Source organism: Sparus aurata, chromosome 19 (genome assembly GCF_900880675.1).
Source record: "Sparus aurata chromosome 19, fSpaAur1.1, whole genome shotgun sequence".
NCBI lineage: Eukaryota > Metazoa > Chordata > Actinopteri > Spariformes > Sparidae > Sparus > Sparus aurata.
The window spans coordinates 693,247-714,992 of record NC_044205.1 but is presented as its reverse complement, the minus strand read 5'-3'; the positions used below and the strand labels follow the sequence as shown (position 1 = coordinate 714,992).

At 37.9% G+C, this 21,746-nt stretch overlaps 1 protein-coding gene and 1 long non-coding RNA gene across 6 annotated transcripts in view; one reads left to right on the top strand and one right to left on the bottom strand.

Annotated features, from left to right (window-relative positions):
- palmdb (palmdelphin b) overlaps nucleotides 1–21,746 on the top strand; it is a 142,024-nt gene that overhangs the window by 82,136 nt on the left and 38,142 nt on the right. Inside the window, exon 1 of one of the 3 annotated variants that reach the window (XM_030398293.1) lies at nucleotides 18,634–18,757. The exons of the other annotated variants lie outside the window; for them this stretch is intronic. The gene's annotated coding sequence lies outside the window, so the exon portion shown is untranslated. Of the gene's footprint in view, nucleotides 1–18,633; nucleotides 18,758–21,746 lie in introns of those variants that run through there. 3 annotated transcript variants of the gene reach the window in all.
- On the bottom strand, nucleotides 12,416–14,392 carry LOC115570053 (uncharacterized). Of its 3 annotated transcripts, XR_003981689.1 has the most exons (6): nucleotides 14,306–14,392; nucleotides 13,944–14,001; nucleotides 13,340–13,367; nucleotides 13,094–13,202; nucleotides 12,824–12,849; nucleotides 12,416–12,577 (listed from the first exon to the last, which is right to left on the bottom strand). It is a non-coding gene; the product is annotated as an uncharacterized LOC115570053 (long non-coding RNA). The 3 variants fall into 3 exon arrangements; XR_003981688.1 differs by having other exon boundaries at nucleotides 12,824–13,202; XR_003981687.1 differs by having other exon boundaries at nucleotides 12,416–13,202.

Here is a 21,746-nt window from a genome sequence, read left to right as displayed (position 1 = left end):
TATTAGCTCATCTCAGGCATAACATGATTTTTTTTTGTACTACATGTATTTATATTCAGTATTTATATTATTCTGGAATTATGCATAACAGGGTTGCATGAGGTAAAGTGAGACATTCAAGCAAGGCCGACAGTGTTATAAACATATGAAAATAAGAGAGGACATTCCTTTGCTCTACCCATGCTGTTGGGGAAACTGTTTGATGATTAAGGTAACAGGGTTGCATGCAAGTTGTGGGACACGGGTTTCTTGCATAATAATACTTATTTAAAACATTATGTTTTATTAAAAAGATGTTTCCTCATCCACAAGAGACATCTATGAACAAAACAATACAAATGAAAGTAGTATTGTCACGATACCAAAATTATGACTTCGGTACGATACCTGCCTAAAATATCTCGATACCGATACTGAAATGATACCACGGAGGAAAACTAAAACATCATCAAAAGTAATTACTGTATTGACCCGAATATAGGACAAGGTTTTTTTTTCAGTGAAAATTATGTGGAAAAAGTGGGGTCGTCTTATAATCGGGGTCTAACCGTTGACACATGCTGATAGTTGTCTGGGTCGCTACACGACCGCAATGGCAGAGGGCGCCAGCTTATTGTAGAGACGTCACTGACACTGTGGCTGGGGTTATCTGTCAATCACAGCGGAGAAGAAGTGACAGGAGATGAAAAATGGAGAGACGCTGTGATTTTACGGAGCAAAGTGGATCAAAAGTGGGGCAAGTTAACAGACATCTGAGGCAGAGCTATGATGCTAATTTTAAGATAATGGTGATCAATGCAGCGGAGGCGCCAAACAACTGTCAGCCAGCCAAGAAATATGGAGTTATGGAGTGTAATGTCCGAAGATGGCGGGTCCAAAAAGACCATCTGAAAACGCTAACAGTAAGAGAAAAGCTTATCGTGGTCCTCTAAGCGGCCGCTTCCAAGAGATTGACAGGAGGGTATTGTGAGTTTGTTATTGGGAAACATATTTTTGGTTGTCAGAGTCTTTTTCTGAAGATTAGTCTTGAAAAGAGGGGTCATCTTATAATCAGGGTCGTCCTACATTCGGGTCAATACTGTAAATAAAAGATCAGATGACAGAATATGGAAGTTAAAATGATTTATTTCTTTTTATTAATTAAAACACTTCAAAAGTCAAAATAAGAATATATATTATTGTAAAAGCTGCTGAGCTTTATAGCTTCTGTATCCAAGAAGACAAGTGTCTTCTTGTTTTGGTCATTTGTCTTGTTTGCTCTCAGAGATTATTAAATAATCTGATTTTCCAATGAAAGGTCAGTGCTTGTCGTAGAAAAAAACACAAATGACCAAGACCTGTTGAAGGTCTATGCTCTAATCAGACCATTTTCTAATAATATAAATTAGAATATATAATATAAATTACTGACAAAAATGTACATGCTATGATTATATTACTAGTACTTATTGACTTAAAATAGATAATTCAGAAGTGGTGTTGTTGATCAGCATACTTGTGAACACCAGCGCAACGTTCATGTTACCAGTGTGAACGTTGCATTTGCATACAGAGATGTGTGGAACCACATCGACTGCTAAACAGTTAACTTTACCCCTGACTGCCTCGTGCAACTCTGATGGTAAAAAAAGTTCACTTGTCACAAAAAAAGTTCGCTTGACTTACATCCAGGGGATATTTAACGTTATGTTATCTATCGCTAACCTGCAGCTCTTTGAACTCTTCGAACAAGTCCGCATGTCTGTCAGCTGAAAGTGGCATGAGTGCTCCTGCCGACCGTCCTAGGCTTGTTGAAAAAGCAGACGCACGGCTTACGTTGCCGACAGTAAGGGCAAGCCCACGGACCCCACAAAGCCCGTCTGTAAACGATGCTTTAAATCCGCAATGACCAAGGGAGCCAACACGTCTGTCTCGCTCTGCTCTGTGACTGTCTGTCATCGGGAAACCACGCCCACTCTGGCTGCAGGCAGTAGAGTTCTCAACGGGTCGGGCCGGCCCGACAAACCCGACCGGACCCGCAGGTTCGGGCCGGGTTCGGGCCGGAAAAATATGCAGATGAGCCGGGTCGGGTTGGGCCTCGGGCTTTCTTTTCTATAAAACACATTTCATAAAACACATTTCTTGCAGGTTGTAAATTATATATTGTTAGTTCTGTGAATCATCGCTGTTCACGTGTGGTGAAGAGTAAGTCTGGCTGCCTGCTTCACAGGGAGGGGCAGATGCAGACCTGACGCAGCTGCGTAAAGTTACGATAACAAGTGTATGAGGAAAACAATACAGGCGCGCGGGGGGTCGGGTTCGGGCCGGGTTTGGGCAGACAAATCATGCTGGTGTGTCTGGCTGCGTCGGGATTCGGGCTTAAACACCCGCGGGCCGGGCCGGGTCGGGTCGTAATTTTCAGGCCCGTTAAGAACTCTAGCAGGCAGTGAGGAGGAAGCAGAGAGAAGCTGCACACAGACACGCTGTCGCACAAAGTACGGATACTAATAAAACGTGAAAAAGTATTGTTTTTAACGGCTGGGTAGCGCGGTACCCTTCTAGTATCGGTTAACCGTGCAACACTAAAAGAAAGTAGATTAAAATGTCATTCTGACAGTTTATATTTGAGTTCAATTTGGTCACCAAGGGTGTGGGACAAGAGAAAAATAGCATATTAGGGGGTGCTCCAGACTTATTTGGTATTTTAAAAAATATTTTTAAATTATTTTTTCTCCCAGTTTATTTAGAGTTGGTCTCTGGACAAGTAAAAGTTACACAGCAAGTGCTTGATTTTGTATTTTGTAAATGTATTAGTTGAAATTTCATGGGTGGGATGTAAAATGTCCTCCAGTTTTGGAATGGTCCATAACATAACTGAGCGCTGACTGTCATTTAAACTGAGATCAATTTGATAGTCATTAAATATGAGCATAACATTTGTTTAATGTATGTCTTGTAAAATTAATGAATGATTAAATAACACCTCTAGGGCAGATGAATATTCTTATAAAGAGATGTATGCAAGTATGTCTAAGCTGTTCTGTATAAAGCCAGGACAACAGGATTTGCTTTGAATCTTTTTATCAGCTTGGACACAAGGACTGACAGCTGAGTGGACTCAGTGTTGTTCTGTTCCTCATGTAAAACAGTTGTCCTTGGTTGCTTTCTCTCCCTCTGTGCTTCTCTCTGTGGCATTATGGGAACATGGAGGAGGGTGGAAAAAACAAGGTGGCACCTTAGACGTCATGCTTAAAGGATACAGTTATATAACAGCAATTTCTTATGCAAGACAAAAACCTGAAAAGTGAGAAACTCACGGCCATCTATTGTTATTACTGTCACTAAAATTCAATTCAGTGTGTTTGTCTTTTTCCATTTTCCCAAAGAGAGTACATAACCACTGTGTGAAATTACTTTTCTGACAGGACAGGAGACAGGAATGCACATGCACTGTTAACTGCATGCAAGTCCATCATTGAGAAATAACACAATTCATTGTTGATGATTTTTTTCAAAGGTAAATACATCAATTTGGTGCACTTGAAGAGCAAAGTTAAGAGGCTATCTCAAAAATGAGATGGACATAACAGAGAAATTGTATAATATATAAATTGGAGAGAATAGTGAAATAGAACACCGATTTTTGCCTCTGTTGCCTGATTAGTCCAGTCCTCTCAATAAACTATATTTCACAGCTTTGGCTACACAATGTTAACACAAACCTATAAGCTATAGTCAATAGTTAATATAAATCCATTGTTTTCAATTTTGTATTAGTCTATAGTTTGTAGCCAACCCTTGATTGAGAGGCTAGATAAGCACTGTCTTGTTTAAAACAGTCTGTGAGCATGAGTACCATCTTAACTCCATCTCATCAGAGCACCTAGCTGCAGACAGACGGACCTCTGTAAGCACATGCACATGAGGGAATCTCAGCAACAGAAGTTCATCTTCTTCGTAACTTATTTTTTCCAGTATGGTGTCAAAACATATTTGAAAAGAAATTTATGAAAGTTAACTTTTCTCATTTATTTCAAATGTTAACAGACTCTCTTAAGAGACGCATACAGAATTCTACATGGAGAAGTTTACAATTTATACAGATATTTGAAATTGAAAAGTTTGTAATTCATACAAAAATGTAAAATGGGCAAGAAAATCAATAAGTCTTTCAAAAGTCAATTATTTTAAACATTTTTGTGATTTACAGATTATTAAAGTTTGGAAATAGAAGTAAATTCAACAAATCTTTCAGATGCTTATTCTTTTAAATGTTTATGATGCCTTAATGAAATGTATTTATTACACTGTTAACAATTTATTAAAAACTTAAGATGGGGTAAATCTAACTGGAAGACCCTTAGCTGTTTATTGCATCCTAGGTCAACATTTAAAAAAATATATTATGTTGTATTAAATAAACATATTTTATGTTTCAGGTCAAATTGGTCACAGCCATTTAAATCAAAACCATCTGTGATTTCAAGTGTTACCTGAATTTACACTTCAGAACGTCAGTAAGAAATGCAGAGTTTAGACTTTTATAATACTTTTATTGGCCATGTTTAGTAGAGCATATAACTAACGGCAACTATACTTATAGCAGCAATTAGCTGATTAACTTACCTGAGCAACAAATAATATTAATAACAACAATAATAACAATGATATTAATAATATTCCATAAACAACTGAGAGTTGAGATAGTTTCACCAAAAAAGGTGAATATGTTTACAAAGTTGTGTTTTGTTAATATTATTACCATGGCTGTAGCTGAATACACAACATGAAAAAGTTAAACTTCAGTTGCATAGATTACTGGCACATGGTCCTACATTTGTGGGGCTTTTGATCAGAGTATGTGTGTGTGTGTGTGTGTGTGTGTGTTTGGTGTGTGGGAGGGAGAGCATTTGCGTGTCCAGCACGGGCGGGGGAGCCTGACATTTGGAGAGAAGACGCTTTGCTGAAGCAACAGCGCAAAAGAAAAGAAAAATGTCAGCAACAAATATGTTCAGGTCAAATAAAGTAAAACTTGTCTATTTTCTGTTTAAAAAAGTAAAACCTGTCTTTTTGCTGTTTATTTGGAAAAACCCTCAATCTAAATTTGTCATTGTTGCCAGACAGAAGCTACAAAAGTGGGCAGAGTGTTTTATGCTTTTTATATCAAGATATAACAGATTTTGGCTGACACACAAATTTTACATATAGTATATGCAGATTCAACTTTGTGTTGCCTTTCAAATATGCAAATAATACTCCACAACACGGGGCTATCCATCTGAAAGGAAATTACAAATATACAGCTGTCTTCTATCAGTACTAAGAAAACAGGACACAACTTATGCTATTCATAAATATGGCTAAGAATGAATAAAAAGGTCTGCCGACAACATACATTATTAGGCTACATAAATCAAACAGACACTTATCATAACATTCAAACAAGTGAAAGGATTACCATGGCTGACAATCAAAATTGGTCTCTGTTAAAATCACTACTTGGTTAAGGTTAAGGTGGTCACAATTAAAAGAAACCCACGCTGACTATCAGTAAGAAACAAGTTTAGCATGATAGAATTGCTATACTTGCCTAGTTGAAGGGTATTCTGCAAAAATCTGCCTGAGGTTCAGACTTTTTTTGCAAAATTGTTCTATGCTAGGATTAGCAGTCCAAGCTGTGACACAGATTGTCAAAAAGGGCAGAAAGACTGTACACCTCACTGGATGTAGAGGTTCTAAGTGAAGGCAGAAGGACGACCACTAGCCTTTAATCCAAACCCAGCATCCACCTGTTGTTCACATGTCACATGTTTTGACCAACAGGTTTTGGCATGTTTCATCTGAAATACAGTATTTAGTTTTCTTGCCCAGAAGCGCACCAAATAAGTGGTTTTATGCAATTGAGGTAGATGCAAAAGGAATTTATGTTTGTGTATGCTAAGTGTGTTTCATCGCTAAAACCACAACCCATAATGTCAACTTATGTTACTGCAGTTTTGTACCTTTTTTGCATGGTTTAACCTGTGAACCAACATAGGCCAGAAGAAGGGGTACGACTGTTAATTTTATGCCAGTGTCAACCTTACTGTATAATGGCCTGATGTGCCCATTCTGTAATAGTGAAGAGTAACTATGCACACAGTTAGGCCACAGACTTGTTCGGGCTGATCTCATTGTGGCGTGTTGCTTGAAACTCAAAACTTGAATGAAGGCAGCATAGATGAGATCAGCCATACATCATTTTAGTGTAACAAGAACAACCCAGCCTCCCTTTGGGTGAAGACAGATGCTGTAAAGGTGCCTGAGCTTAACAGAAAACAGCCAGTAACAACCCTGCTTTGATGCATTAACGTGAAAAAAAAAAAAATAAATCCTAAAAGTTATGATTTGATTTATGATTTTGATTTAAGAATAAAGGACAGACAAAGAAGACATCTGTGGCTTTAGGCCGTCCACAGAGAGGATAAAAATGGTAAGCCGTGAGAGCCGGCCAGTCAATACTGGTACTTCTGTGTCCATCACTGGTTATTTAATGATGTTACTGAACATAAGCTGATAATGCCTGTAGTTCAAAGTGAATCAAAAAAGTGCCATTTCAAAGTTGTTATTACTGTTTTTATTGTGAAAAGGAATACGGCCCAACACCTGCTTTTAGAATGGAGTGATTCACATAAATTGAGCTGACCTACCTTTTGATAATGAACTTTGGAAACAGTGTAAAACAACGGATTAGAAAACTACTGAATAAAGTATCTCATTGACAGAAAATGACCAAGACATTTAAAAAGGTAGTTGTGTGGGTCAGTTTAGTCCACTTTGATAGAGACTGGAACTGCCTGGACACTCATCAACCCCTATTCTTTAATAATGCCGATCATAGATCAACAACAACGTAATATAATTGCTTGCCTGTCTGTCTATTTTATGCTATTACTTTGGCAAAGCTGTTGGACTTTGCATTTAGCGGCAGTCCATATAGAGGGGCTGTTTTGGGGCATCAGGGCATAACACAAGGGCAGAGTACCTGGAAAGTGTGAGCTCATCTATAAAGCACGAATGAAAAGTGTCTGCTCTGGTGTTGTGTCAAAGTCTGTTCCTTCATTGTTCTGTGTTTCCCCATACGAGTGGGAGTCGAGATGATTAAAAAAAGGATACCGTTTCTACTATAACCCCAAAGACCTGCCTACCTGTTAATAAAACCGGGTGTTTAACTCAAGCACTATCTAATCAATTTATTCATATCACCAAAAATCCCAATCACATTGCCGTAATGTACTTTACCTTCACACTGGGAATATTAGATATCTAGGTATTGACATTTCCCCCAGGCTGTCAGAGTTGTTTCATCTCAACTACAATCCATTATTAAAAACAATAGAAGATGATCTCCAGCGCTGGATGAATCTACCACTATCTCTATTCGGACGAATAGCCACAGTCAAAATGAAAATCCTCCCCCACATCAATTACTTCTTCTCAATGCTACCCATCATACCGACAGACAAATAGTTCAAATCTATTGACTCTATCACCACTCATTTCTACTGGAAAAATAAAAAAGCAAAAATTAAATTATCCACTTTACAAAACAAAACAAATCCCAAGGCGGACTAGATGCACCAAACTTTTACTTTGACTACCTCGCAAATCAAACACAATATATTGCAAAATGGATCCACCAAACCAACCACAATACCTCATGGTCAGACCTAGAACAGCACTATTGCCAAAACATTGCACTCTCAGATCTACCATTTCTAAATACAACCATCAAACGACACCCCTGCTTCAAAAACACAGTAATCTCCACAACTCTGACAGCCTGGTGGAAAGTCATCAAGATCTTCAAATCCACTACAGCACCGTGTAAGTACACATCAATGTGGCACAACCCTGATTTTCAACTCCTCAACAATCCTCTTCACTATCACACATGGGCACTAAAAGGTATCACACATCTCCGCCACCTTTTTAACAACAATCGGCTTATAGATTTCAAGGACCTCATAGAGAACTGCGGGATTGACAGACATCAATTTTTAAATTACTCACAACTCAAATCCATACTCAAATCCAAAATTAATATAATTGACAACCAACTTGAACCCCTGGAAATAATTGACAACATAATTCTATTTAGGAATTTAAATAAACTAACCTCCAAACTCTACAAACTATTATTAGCATCAGATGATTCCTTAACACTCCCAATAGCTCACTGGAACGCGGACTTGAACATCTCTCCCTCATCAGATTGTTGGACAGATATGAATAAAAATACATTTTCGATGACATCTAATACAAACCTTCAGTTAATCCAATACAAAACCATCCACCGAACACATATCACACAATATAAAATGCACAAAATGGGACTAGCAACCACAGACATCTGTTCACAATGCACAACAGGAACAATAGATAACTACTTTCATGCACTCTGGGCTTGCCAACCGGTTCACTCTTTCTGGAACTCTGTCACAAAAAAACTTTCCACCATACTGGACTGCAGAATCCCTTCATCCCCACAACTCTACCTACTAGGAGACACTTCAACAATCACCATACCAAACAAATACAAGAATAGCTTGCTCATCTCTTTTACTGTCGCTAAGAAAACAATTCTCCTAAATTGGAAATCAAAAAACTCAATAAACATCAATCACTGGATCAATCTTCTCTTGGAACACATCTCCATGGAAAAAATAACTGCTTACAATAACAACAAAATAACAGCTTTTACAGACAGATGGTCCCCATTCCTCTCCTCGATGGGCCTATAGCTGCACCAGTACCGCGCACATTCCTGACACCTCAAAACACATCACAATTTAACACACACACACACACACACACACACGCACACACACGCACACACGCACACACACACACAAACAAACACACTACTATTTATCCATTTATTCGTGTGTGCCATAAATCTCTTTTGCTCTTCCTCTATTATTAATACTATTATTATTACTACATTGTCAATATTTTCATTATTAACATGAATATGACTGTGCTAACTATTACTAATATTATGCTCACTTTGTTGATTGTGTTGTACTTATTTATTATCATTATTATTATTATTATTATTATTTATTATTATTATTGTGGTTTCTTTTTTAACAATAATCATGACAATGACATTTGTATAATAAATCAAAGAGAAAGGGCGGGGCCGGACTGCATTGGTTGAAGGTGGAGGTGGGCGGGGGCTTCTTGTCTGGTTCTCTTGAGGCAGGGCGGTACCTCGGTGAGGGCAGGTGGGGCTGGGTGGTTGGGTCCTACCTCACATCCCCCCCCCCCGTTCAAAACAAATAATCAAACAAAACAAACAAACAACCCACTCCTCAGCGGGCAGACTTCCTCCCAAGGGTCTGGAAGTTGCCCAGACCAGGAATTGGCAAAGGAGTTTAGATTTGCAACGGGTCAGCGGCTACCTTTGGGTTCGGCAGCGGCCCAAGGTACAGTCTAAACAAATAAATCAATAAATAAAAAAGAACAACAACAACAACAACAACAACAACAGATAAGACGATACAAAAAGGGGGGGGGAGCCTTTTCACTACCGCCTCGCCTGTCTCCCGCTTGGGCTACCAACTGGGCTACTGGGGACCAGCTAGGGGCTTGCCTCCCTGATACCCTGGTCCAAATTCACCCCTCACTGCAATATATTATCATCGACATAATATAATTTATTTATTATAATCCCAACAATTAATCTTATGATAGTCATTGTCATGATATATTGCTTGCATTAGGGTATGTTCACATATGTTATGTTCACATATATATTATGTAATCCTGTATTACAGCATGATATATTACATTACTTGCCCTGTATTACATTATCATACCTCACATTATCTCTTCAGACTATATTAGGTTATAATATACTGCATTTCTTGTTATAATATCTCATATTACATTATACTGTCTTATCTTATCTCAAATTATCTAATTACATTATATAAGGTTAAATTATATGACACTGCACTATGTCAATATATCTCATATCATGTTGCATACTATTACTACTTATTTAACTCATTTATCATTTATCTATTTTTTTGTTCCTTCAATTTTACTTTCCTCCTCCTTCTCTTTTCTTATTTGTACTTTATTTACTTACTTATTCTTATTGTATCATCTGTCTATACCTACATATGTTTATAATACCATACTATCTGCCTCTCAGCCACTTGCATGCATGCACACTCACACACACGCACACGCACACCTATATTTCCTCTATACATATCATAATAACTTTATGTTGCTTTTTGTTGTTATCTGTACTGTATGTCCGCTATCTGTATTTGTTGATCCTCGTGGTGTGATGTACCTGTCCCCCATGTCACCTTGTCTTTCACCTAATTTCACCAATAAAAATAAATAAATAAATAAATTAAAAAAAATGTACTTTACCTTCTATACAGTGATTTTCTGTCCTTAGACCCTCATTTCAAGTGAGGAAAACCTTGCCATGCCTCTGCCTTTTCATAGTACTGAGATCAGGGTTCCTTGGTCAAATTGGTGATCTTACAGTTGTTTTTTCCTTAGGTCAACAGCCGGCTGCTAGCAGTAGCCATTCTAATGATGTGTTTGTGACATCTGCACCAACAGTAATACCACAGCGAAACATGAGAAGAAGGGGAAATTGAAAAGTTGTATATTAATGCTTTATGTTGATGTTAATACTGCCCCCAAATGAACAAAAATTTTAAGTTTAAAATTCTCCCAGTGAAAGCATTGAAACATTTACAATTTTTCTAACCCATTTCTTGTAAGTGAGTTCACTTCACTGCTGTATTGTCGACCAGGTCAGAGCAGCATAAGTCAACTTGGACTAAACTGTTGATCACTTGTCTTTGATTAGACGTAAAAGGCATTAGTCGACTACATGTCTTAAAATGTATGAGCTGCTTTCTACCTCAAACTCAACCACCTCTAAAACTCTGTTTATTAACAGTGATACATGCTGTTATTCTACGTGTGTTTTTTTTTTTTGTTTCAGGCCGTAATAAAATGAGTGACAAAGAGTAAAAAAAATGTCAATGTCAGCGTTGGGGGTACATCATCTCTTGTAACACAGCCAAAATTTTAGATGCATATCAAGTGTTCTTGTTGTGAGATTTGTTGTTGTGCTGAGCCTCAGTGTCATTAAAGAGAAGTGTGTGTTGACAATTCAAAACACATGACAGTAACATAAAGCCATTGCCAAATTAACAGGTGTTTACATACAGGTTATTTTATGAGACATAAATGAAATCAATTTTTTCTGTTTCAAGCAGCAGGTAAAAACACACACTGATTGAATCTGTAACCCCAACTCTTTGGTCCGTGTATCTTTCCCAGATAGCAAAATTCTTCTGGCCCGTATCTGGCCCACACCTGACATGTTCATTCGGCCCACATACCGCATGGAATGATGGCACTTGGGCGCTCCGCTTCTGTTTGCCAAAAGTGGGCCACAACCGAGCCATCACAATGCCAGATGTCAGCCAAAAACAGACCATATAAACCAGCACTCAACCAAATGTGGGCCAGATAGCAAAATTGTTAAGGCCCATATCTGGCCCACACCTGACATGTTCATCCGGCCCACATACCGCATGGAATGATGGCACTTGGGCGCTCCGCTTATGTTTGCCAAAAATGGGCCACAACCAAGCCATCACAATGCCAGATGTCAACCAAAAACAGACCATATAACCTAGCACTCAACCGAATGTGGGCCACTGTGCATTTTTATTCTGGCCCACCTACCACATGGAATCATGACACTTGAGTGGTCCACACTTGTTTCCCAGATATGACCCACAGCCTAGTCATAATGCTATGTAGCGTTATGACTAGGCTGACCACTCAAGTGTCATGATTCCATGTGGTAGGTGGGCCAGAGTAAAAATGCACAGTGGCCCACATTTGGGTGAGTGCTGGTTTATTGGGTCTCTTCTTGGCTGACATCTGGCAGTGTGTTGGTTTGGTTGTTGCCCACTTTTGGCAAACAGAAGCAGAGCGCCCAAGTGCGATCATTCCATGTGGTATGTGGGCCGGATGAACATGTCAGGTGTGGGCCAGATATGGACCAGAAGAATTTTGCTATATCAACCAAGAGCTGACCATATACATTAGAACTCACTCAAATGGGCTCTCAGACTTAACCAGAACTGGTTTACAGTCTATGAACTTGTCTAGCCTGCACACATAAGGAGTCACAACCAAACCATAATAAAGTTTTATGTCAAATATGAACAAATACAATAAACCAGAACTGGTCTGAATTTGTGGCTACATGCCATTCTGGTACCCCCAGATACTGTGTTGAATGGTGACAAGTCCAGCCTTGTTGGGACTCATCGGGGGGTCTAAGATGAAGAAACCTACTGAAGAATTGAAGAAATGAGCAGACATGAGAAACAACTGGTGAACAGAAGAGGACTATGATTTTTTAATTTTTTTTTAACCTGTGACACAACAAAACAAAATTCAGGCCAAATCAGTGGAACCACTGAAAAAGGTGGAACAGTGGAGAAGCTCTAAAAAAATCTTGCCTGGGTCCAACATCATGGCTCATCTTCTTGTGGCCCTTGAAGAAATACACACAAAAAAACATATTTTGTTGACTCAGTAAAGCAGTACTGTGGTTACTGAATATGGTGGCAGTGAAGTACAAAACACAAAACGTTATCAGGAGACCAAACAAAAATGGCCCTGTAAAATGATATAAAAGTTATACAGTATTGTGTTGATGTCTTTCAAAACTTAAATCCATAGTCTGTTTTTATTTACAATTAATCTGAAGCTATAGTTGATATGATGTCTGATCACTGACCCAATATCTGCTTGCTCAACCTCATTCTGTTCAGACAAAAATGAAAGATGGGATTGATAACAAGCAAAGTGAGCTGGAGTAAAGCAGCTTCATCAAACACACCCTCTGCATACAACTACATCGAAATAACAGCAGGAGAATACAGCAACGTCACTTAAAAAAAACAGTTCAATTTGAAGAATCTAGCACACATTTATGAAGCAGAAAATAGCGGCCAAATGAGTAAGAACCACAATTTTCACTTTAAAAAAGAGAGCTGATCCATATTACCTCAGATTCTATTTTGAGAGCAGGCCAGAGGTCCATGAGCTTGGTCACTGCTGGACAGGACATCACTATGGTCTGTAGGCGTAGGGAAAATGTGGTCTCCATCATCTTTCTAATGAGGGGGAAATGTACAAATGCAATCAGTATAGAGATGTGGAAGAGGGCTGATTCTGTAATAATGGCTGTGCTGCAGCCTGTAGTATCTAAATAACTGTATTTTGGAGGTGAAAGAAGCTGCGCACAACTTACACGTCCAGATCATTTTGGAACCAGCAACCTAAAAGGCAAAGAAAGAGATGATAAAGTTTAGACCACCATCTAAAACTTTTAAAACAGAATTGCTTACACTTACTACTTAATATAACAAGTTAATTACTATTAGCTTATCAAAATATTATCACGGACTACAGCTATCACTGCTTTAAAATGACAACATGTTTTCCTCAAAACAATTTGTTTTATATAACATCTATAGATGGAAAATAGCTCAAGTAAACTTTTAGTTTTTAACAAGTTTTTAAGACAAATCTTGATTTAAATTTTTGACTCTTTAGACCAATCATCTTTCTTTTTGTTAAGTAAAATAATATCTGTGCAGTGCAAAAGGTTAAATATCAATTAGGAAGATGGTATGTATGAACAGAACACATTGATGGCTTGTTGAATTGAAGACGGCAAAAAGTTTTATTTTGACCAAATTGGCAAGAAGAATAAACGATGATATGTGTATGCGGGAGTGCGTATGATTTAGGGTTACCACATTAAAACATTGTCTGAGAAAAAAAAAATAAAGTTATTGTTATTTAGAGAGGGGGGAGTTGTGGTTGATATAAGAATTCATTCATTGGATTACCTGGTATCTTTATCATATCTCCAGTTATCTTCCTTAACTCTGTCTTAACTTCTTGAAACTGGAACAGAGAGATACAATGATGGGAAATACATTCATCACATATCAAAATATACTGTTTGTGAGCTTGGATCCTCTGAGAGATCAGGTTGTAACCTAGATTAGCTAATGTTAGCTGTGTTAAAGTTAATGTTAATGTAATGTGCTAGCTTGTTCTAGCAGCTAACCATTACATTCATTGTAATTGGTTCGCTAGTTAGCACCATGGTGGCTAGCGGAGTTTTGCCTCTGCTGTAAAATTACTTTATTACAATCCATGGAGTTAAATAAGTAAAAGTGAATAAATATTAACATTCAACACTTACAGTAAGTCCTGACTGCTGCCGAGTAGGTCGAGCTTTCTGCCTCCTGTCGCTTCCAGCCGGCGCCAACCGTCTCTGCAACAGTCAAACTTTTCTTCTTCTGTGTTTTTTCAAAGAGCGGTAAGGAATCAGCGTAGTGTGCGCATCAGCGCCGCCTTCTGCTTCGGAGGGTGAATCAGAAATTAACTCGGAATAAAAAATTATCGATGCAGCTGCACAACACTTAAGTAGAAATAAAAAATATATATAGGCTACATCAAACTGATGCCAATAAAAATACAGAAAATTCAATAAAATACATTTTTTGTCTCCCACTAATGTCAAATGCATTTCAGACCATTTGCCCCAATCAAATTGTTACTGTTTTAATAGGCTATGATTGCAATTTATTTGTTATGATCGATTTTATTGTGTTTTAGCATGTGCTATATAAATTGAGTTTATTTTTAAATCACCCCTATTTAAAACAATATAAATAACAGGACTTTATCATTCTTAGCATGTTTTTACTTAATTCTATTACGTTTTGCATAAGTGATGTTTTTAAGTTATGCATACTTATCCACAAAATAGCTCCATTTAATCCAAAAACACTTTACACCAACTTGACATAATTAAGTTAGTAGAACTTTTTCTAAAGCTTCGAGTATACAGTACTTAATATGTTTAATTACTTTGAACGTTCGGGTTTACAGTTGTTTATGAGCTGAAGCTTATTTTTTTATGTGCATTCATGTTGTGCATTTAGTGCATATACTCAAATCAGAGAAAACACTGAAAGACATTGTTGGTCATTACGTTATTGTAAGACTTAACATTTATTTTTTTATGAATTATTTAATTTATTTAACCTTCGTTTATCCAGGTGAGTCAACTGAGAACTAGTTCTCTTTTGCAATGACGACCTGTAAGATTCAACATCTCAGACAAAAAAAGATTTTATTGATCCCATATCAGAGAAAGTTTCATTAACAAACAACAAATTCATCAAACAAGGCACATGATTTATACTCTTAGATATGAGAGATGATATATAAATATATTGCACTAAGAGAAAAAAGTTAAACTTGACTAGGCCTACTATATGTTGGCTAATTCCTGCTGGTATTAAAGAGTGTCAGACTTGTCCGACTAATCAGACTCTGTAACGACTCCCAGAATTATCTATCCGCTTGTTGTGTTGTAATATCTTTTTTTCTCTCAGATGTACTATATTTTATGAACAGTGGTGTTTTTCCTTGTATCATGGGTGCAACAGACGGCTTGTCCTGCACATGGGGATGAAGGGTGTTGTACATGATAGACATTGGCTTAGCTAAAATTCTCCTCTCACCCACCTCCATAGCCAGCTCCTGGCACCTATATATTTACATACTGACATTACCTAACGTCAGTATAGCAACATATATGCGGGCCACTTTAGGCTCAGGTCCAGATCATCTAATGTTGATTGTGCCATATTTTGGCCAAAACTGGCACAAATATGTTTTAACGTAGCTGGGCCACGTGTGCTACCTTATATGTGGGCCACTTTAGGCTTACATCCAGATCAGTCGATGCCAACTTGGCATATTTCGGCCAAAACTGGCCCAAATATGTTTCAACAAAGGTGGGCCACGTGTGCTACCTTATATGTGGGCCACTTTAGGTTTACATCCAGATCAGTTGATGCCAACTTGCCATATTTGGGCCAAAACTGGCCCAAATATGTTTCAACAGAGGTGGGCCACGTGTGCTACCTTATATGTGGGCCACTTTAGGCTCACATCCAGATCAGTGGATGCCAACTTGCCATATTTCGGCCAAAACTGGCTCAAATATGTTTCAACAGAGGTGGGCCACGTGTGCTACCTTATATGTGGGCCACTTTAGGCTCACATCCAGATCAGTGGATGCCAACCAGCCATATTTCGGGCAAAACCGGCCCAAATACATTTCAACAAAGGTGGGCCACGTGTGCTGAACCACATGTGGACCAGCCTTGGTTCACTTACAGAATAACCATTGCCTACTCTGCCACATATTTGCCGAAGATGGGCCATATTTGTTTTGTGATATTTGGGCCAAATGTAGCATTAACTATGTGGGCCAGTTTAGGTTCACATCTGCTTTGTCTGGGCCAGAAGAATGCCTATGGTGCCGGGTCATTGCCTGAAGTGGCCCACATCCGTATGCTATCTGGGTTTGGTCATTCAGTTTTCCTTTCAAGAAACGGATATTAAAAAACAAAAAACTAGTGGTTATTTGATTTTCGTTTTAGAATATAAAAATTAAAATTGAAATACAAGGCGTTTTTCTTTTTCATGGTCAAAAAGGGATTAGCGAAATTATAAAAATGATTCGATTTTCATTTTCTATTTCATATAACAAAAAAAAAAAATCACTAGAAAACAGAAACGGAAAAAAGGTCTGTTTATTCATATTCTGAGACCGGATGTCGTCATTTACAGGACGGTGCTGTGTAGAAGAAACAGTAGACTAGTAGGCTACGGCGGGGCAATCTACCGTGACACATGGACATGGAACTGCTGTCAAGCCAGCCGTCACCCCGATCTCCGTGGCCAAATCAGCCGCACTTAAATTTTGAGTGTACAAGTATTCTCAGCATTATGGTAAATGCGGACTTTCGGTTTTCAAAATAAAGCTATTAAGAACAGTAAGCTATAATTCGAACCTACATTTAATAAAATGTGTTACATTAAGGTGTTTCATGACCCCATGATGAATAAAAAACACTTAATATCAGGTATCTTTACTGCACCCGTGTGAAAAATGCCAAAATAAAAGTCCCATATTTATGCCTCCAGTTTGCATATTTGACCATATTTGAGGTGCTGTAAAAACACTTTGCTCAATAATTCCTGGCTATGGATGGTATACTTGACTTTTACACATATAAGACTACACACATACTTGATATCAAGCATTTTTACTGCACCAATGTGGTTAAATTCAACAATAAATGTCCCATATTTATACCTGCAGATTCCATATTTTCATATATTTGAGCTACTGTAAAAACACTTTGCTCAATATTTCCTTGATATTTGACATCTACACATATAAGACTACAACTATACTTTATCAAGGAGAAATTCAAAAATAAAAGTCCCATATTTATAAAAATAATAAATAATAATGCATTTTATTTATAGGCGCCTTTTATGCCTGGAGATTGCATATTTGACCATATTTGAGCTACTGTAAGAACACTTGTGTATTAGTCAGATATATCACCCATAGCCAGGAATTTTTGAGCAAAGCGTTTTTACAGTACGTCAAATATATGAAAATATGCCACTTGGAGGTACAAATGGGGAATTTGATTGTTGAATTTCTCCACATTGGTGCAGTAAAAATGCTTGATATCAAGTATAGTGGTAGTCTTAGATGCGTAGATGTCAAATGTACCATCAGTAGCCAAGAAATATTGAGCAATTTGTTTTTACATCACCTCAAATATGGTCAAATATGCAAACTGGAGGCATAAATATGGGACTTTTATTTTGGCATGTCTCTACACTAGTGCAGTAAAGATACTTGATATTAACTGGGTTTTTTTTCATCATGGGCTCATAAAACACTATAATGTAACATATTTTATTTTAAATGTAGGTTCGAATTATAGCTTACTGTTCTTAATACCTTTATTTTGAAAACCGAAAGTAAATACGCTGTTTCTCCGTATTTACCATAATGCTGAGAATACTTGTACACTCGAAATTTAAGTGCGGCTGATTTGACCACTGAGATCGGGGTGACGGCTGGCTTGACCGCAGTTCCATACTGCCACGGTAGATTACCCCGCAGTAGCCTTCTAGCTTACTGTTTCTTCTACACAGCACCGTCCTGTAAATGACAACATCTGGTCTCAGAATATGAATAAACAGGCCTTTTTTCCGTTTCTGTTTTCTACTAATGTTATTTTTTGTTATATGAAATAGAAAATGAAAATCGAATCATTTTTATAATTTCGCTCATCCTTTTTTGACCATGAAAAAGAAAAACGCCTTGTATTTCAATTTCAATTTTTATATTCTAAAACGAAAATCAAATAACCACTATTTTTTTGTTTTTTAATACCCGTTTCTGAAAGGAAAATCGAATGACCAAAAGATACACGGACCCTCTTTGATGAAATATGTGAATGAAGGTGTTATTTAAAAAAAAATAAATACATTCAGGCTTTTAAAGTTCTTCCTGCAGGCAGAGAAATAAGCAGGTGGTTCAAATCAGTCCCGCTGTGGGATAAAATCCCTGCATGAGCACTAGATGAGCTCCTCTCTGCCTGAGTGTCTGTTCATCAGAGAGAGCTCAAGTATTGGCTGTCCTCAGTACACCCCCCTTCCACCAGCTGTCCAATCAGAAGCAGCAGAAGCTAGCAGAGCTGCCAGTGTGAGGCTGCACACAGAAACAGAGCAGAGCCCTCTGCATTAGCCCGCTACACTGTCTCAGGTAGGTCTACTAAAACACACACACGCAAACAAAAGTTTACAACGATTGTCCTTTGTTTTAGAGTATAGATCCACACTGCATTATCTACTGAGGCTGCTAAAATGGAAATCACATCATGTGTTGGTATTGATGTGGATGGAGGGATGTGGCAAGCCTCCCAGCAGAGCACAGTTATTGGGTTGATGATATGTTGTGTATAGACTAGCTGCAGTAGTCCGTCCGTGTGTGTGTGTGTGTGTGTGTGTGTGTGTGTGTGGGTGTGTGTGTTTGGGGGAGAGATGTGCTTACAGTGTGTGAATAAACGGTGAGGATAAACTGTCCTTGTATGGAGTAGATATTTACGTGTTGATGAAATAATATCTTCAATTTATCAAGATACTGATGAGCTAGTTACTAATTTTGTAATATTTAAAAAGGGTCGGCTGATCTGAATGACAACATTTTATTTCCTTATGAGTATCTAGCCATACAGATAGCTATAGCTGCATTTGTCCAGGTCAGGGGATATCTGTCTGTTTTTTTCTTTTGGTAATTTGTGAAATGCGCCCTTTGGGTTTGTTACATTTTTATTATGCATGTATACATTATTATGCACCCAACACAATGCCACCTCCAGTATATTTCCAATATATCCCATGAAGTTCAACAATTGACGTTTCCAGATTCAAGGGTTTTCAGGAAGAGCAGCATAAATGTGTATCATGATCATTAATGTTAATAACGTTCAGCGACTGAAGGCCTCCACTATATTGGAAAAAAAAGAGACAAGTTAAAGAATCCTGATTATTTGAAGTTTCACAAGAAAGTGAATCTTCACTTTCTTGTGAATCTTCAGACTCTGATATGTAATCTGAATATTTTATTTAGGATGATGCACTGTATTCCTTTAGTGCCCCATCCTGTGAGCACCACAGTATGGTGCTTGTAACATGTATGCTCCAAGAATTACCCAAGACCATCCTTCTGAACAAAAGTTATCATCTCATATTCCATTTGCTATTCAAATACTTAAAGCTTGTGGCTGTGATTTGTGATTTCATGGAAATCTCGATATTGATTTGGTGATGAACAGATAGCTGGATAGCTAGCAAGTCTTGTTCCTTTGGTAAGTGACCATAGTATAAGCAGGATAATGCTCTTTGGGGTGTCCCTAATCTGGATTTTATGGGCACTGTAGAGGCCTCCATAAGAACCACAATCCTGATAATCGGCACTTAGGCACCACAACATGGCAATCAATTGTATCTAGTTATAAAGGCTAAAGTAATGTAAGTTTTTGTCATTAAAAGCATCAATAGGATCTATGACATTAAATCCTATTGGAAGAGCCCAAACCAACAATTTGCTGGTCTGTTTCCCATCTCCACTAGACACATTGTGTCATTATGGCCCCGACATGGACGCTAAAACTGGTCAAGACAATTTTAGACAATGTTTGTGGTTCAAGCCACAACACGCCCAAGCTCATAGAGACCTGCCGACTGGAATCAAAGCACTACTCTGACTTCCCTCTCTGCCTGTGGTACAAAGTGCCAAGCCCATTAGTTCTTGTTGAGTAGTAAATCATTAAAACAGCTCACTGCAAAATAGAGTTAGGGTTAGGGTTAGGCAGCAGGTCAGTGTATTTTGAGATCGAGTCATAATAAAGTGCAGTGTGTGTTTTTATGGTAATTAAACCCAATGCAACAGTGTCTTTCACAGTTTTTAAACAGCTCAGTGGGTAGAGCTGGTGGACCAGTGATTGGAAGGTCGCTGGTTCAAATCCCACCTCCCTGGGATATCATATTTTTTTATATCGCAAGGTAAAAAAAAAAATCGCAATGTTGCAATGTCAGTTTTTTCCAATATCGTGCAGCCCTAACATTGATAACATGCTGGATAGTATTATTTCCTCTGTACATCACTGGAGAAAGACTTTCACAAAGGCTGTAAGAAACCTTTCCACATTTCAAGCTTCCACTGATGTTACATTGACTCCATACCGCTAATTCAAGAGGCACTTAATTTCAATGTCCCTCTTTCTCTGGGATTTGAACTAATTATTCCCTTTTTCATTAAGTTATCAGGCCTTGCATTTGGAAGATGAAAAACGATGATGCAGGCACAAACCCACAACCTCAACGTGACATTTTATAAAGAGCAAAACATCGCAACTGCTCCTCACTGAACTTAGAGACTCATCATTTCCAGAGAAGTGGACACTCAATCCGAGTGTTAATTCACCAGAAAGCTCCATAGAACGCTCTGCCAAGGCCCAGCAGTCCCCTTGAATTTAATCAAGCCTAATCTAATATCAAACTTGATAACCCTATATCACTCTCAGTTTTAAATCAACAAAAAAATGCTAAACCAAATTTAATGTATACAGACTTGTGACAGCCAAATAAAAGTTTGATAGAAAGAGAATTTTAAAAGAAATTGAGCTAAAAAAAATCCCTTTTTTAACCTTTTTAGATCACATCCACGGTCACATTGTGCACCTGTCTGACTACAATTCCAAATATATGCTATTTATACGTATCTGATGTCTCCACACCGTAAAAACAAAATCTCACATGTGCTTATGTAAGCTTGAACAAACCAGAGATAATAATTAAAAATTGTTGTTCTTCTGGAATTTATTATTATCAGTGTGAATGCTAAAGGCATTCACACTATTGTTCTTTTGGAATTTATTGTTCTTCTGTAATTAGTGTGAATGCCTTCATTGTTCTTCCGGAATTTATTAAAGTTATTAGTGTGAATGCTGAGTCAGCTTTTCAAGCTCTTTTAAACTTGCACTTCTCAATTTTTTAACTTTTCAACTTTTTCAGAAATTCAGCTTTTTCCCCAAAAATTTTAACATTGAATCAAATGGGAAAAGCTTCAAATCCTCTTCAAAACTCATCGACTTTCAACCTCATCTTGTTCCTCATACGTTGACTTTAAAACAGTCTCAAGACCTTGAACTATTGGCGATGTATTCAGTTTTTTAAAATCTTGTACGGTT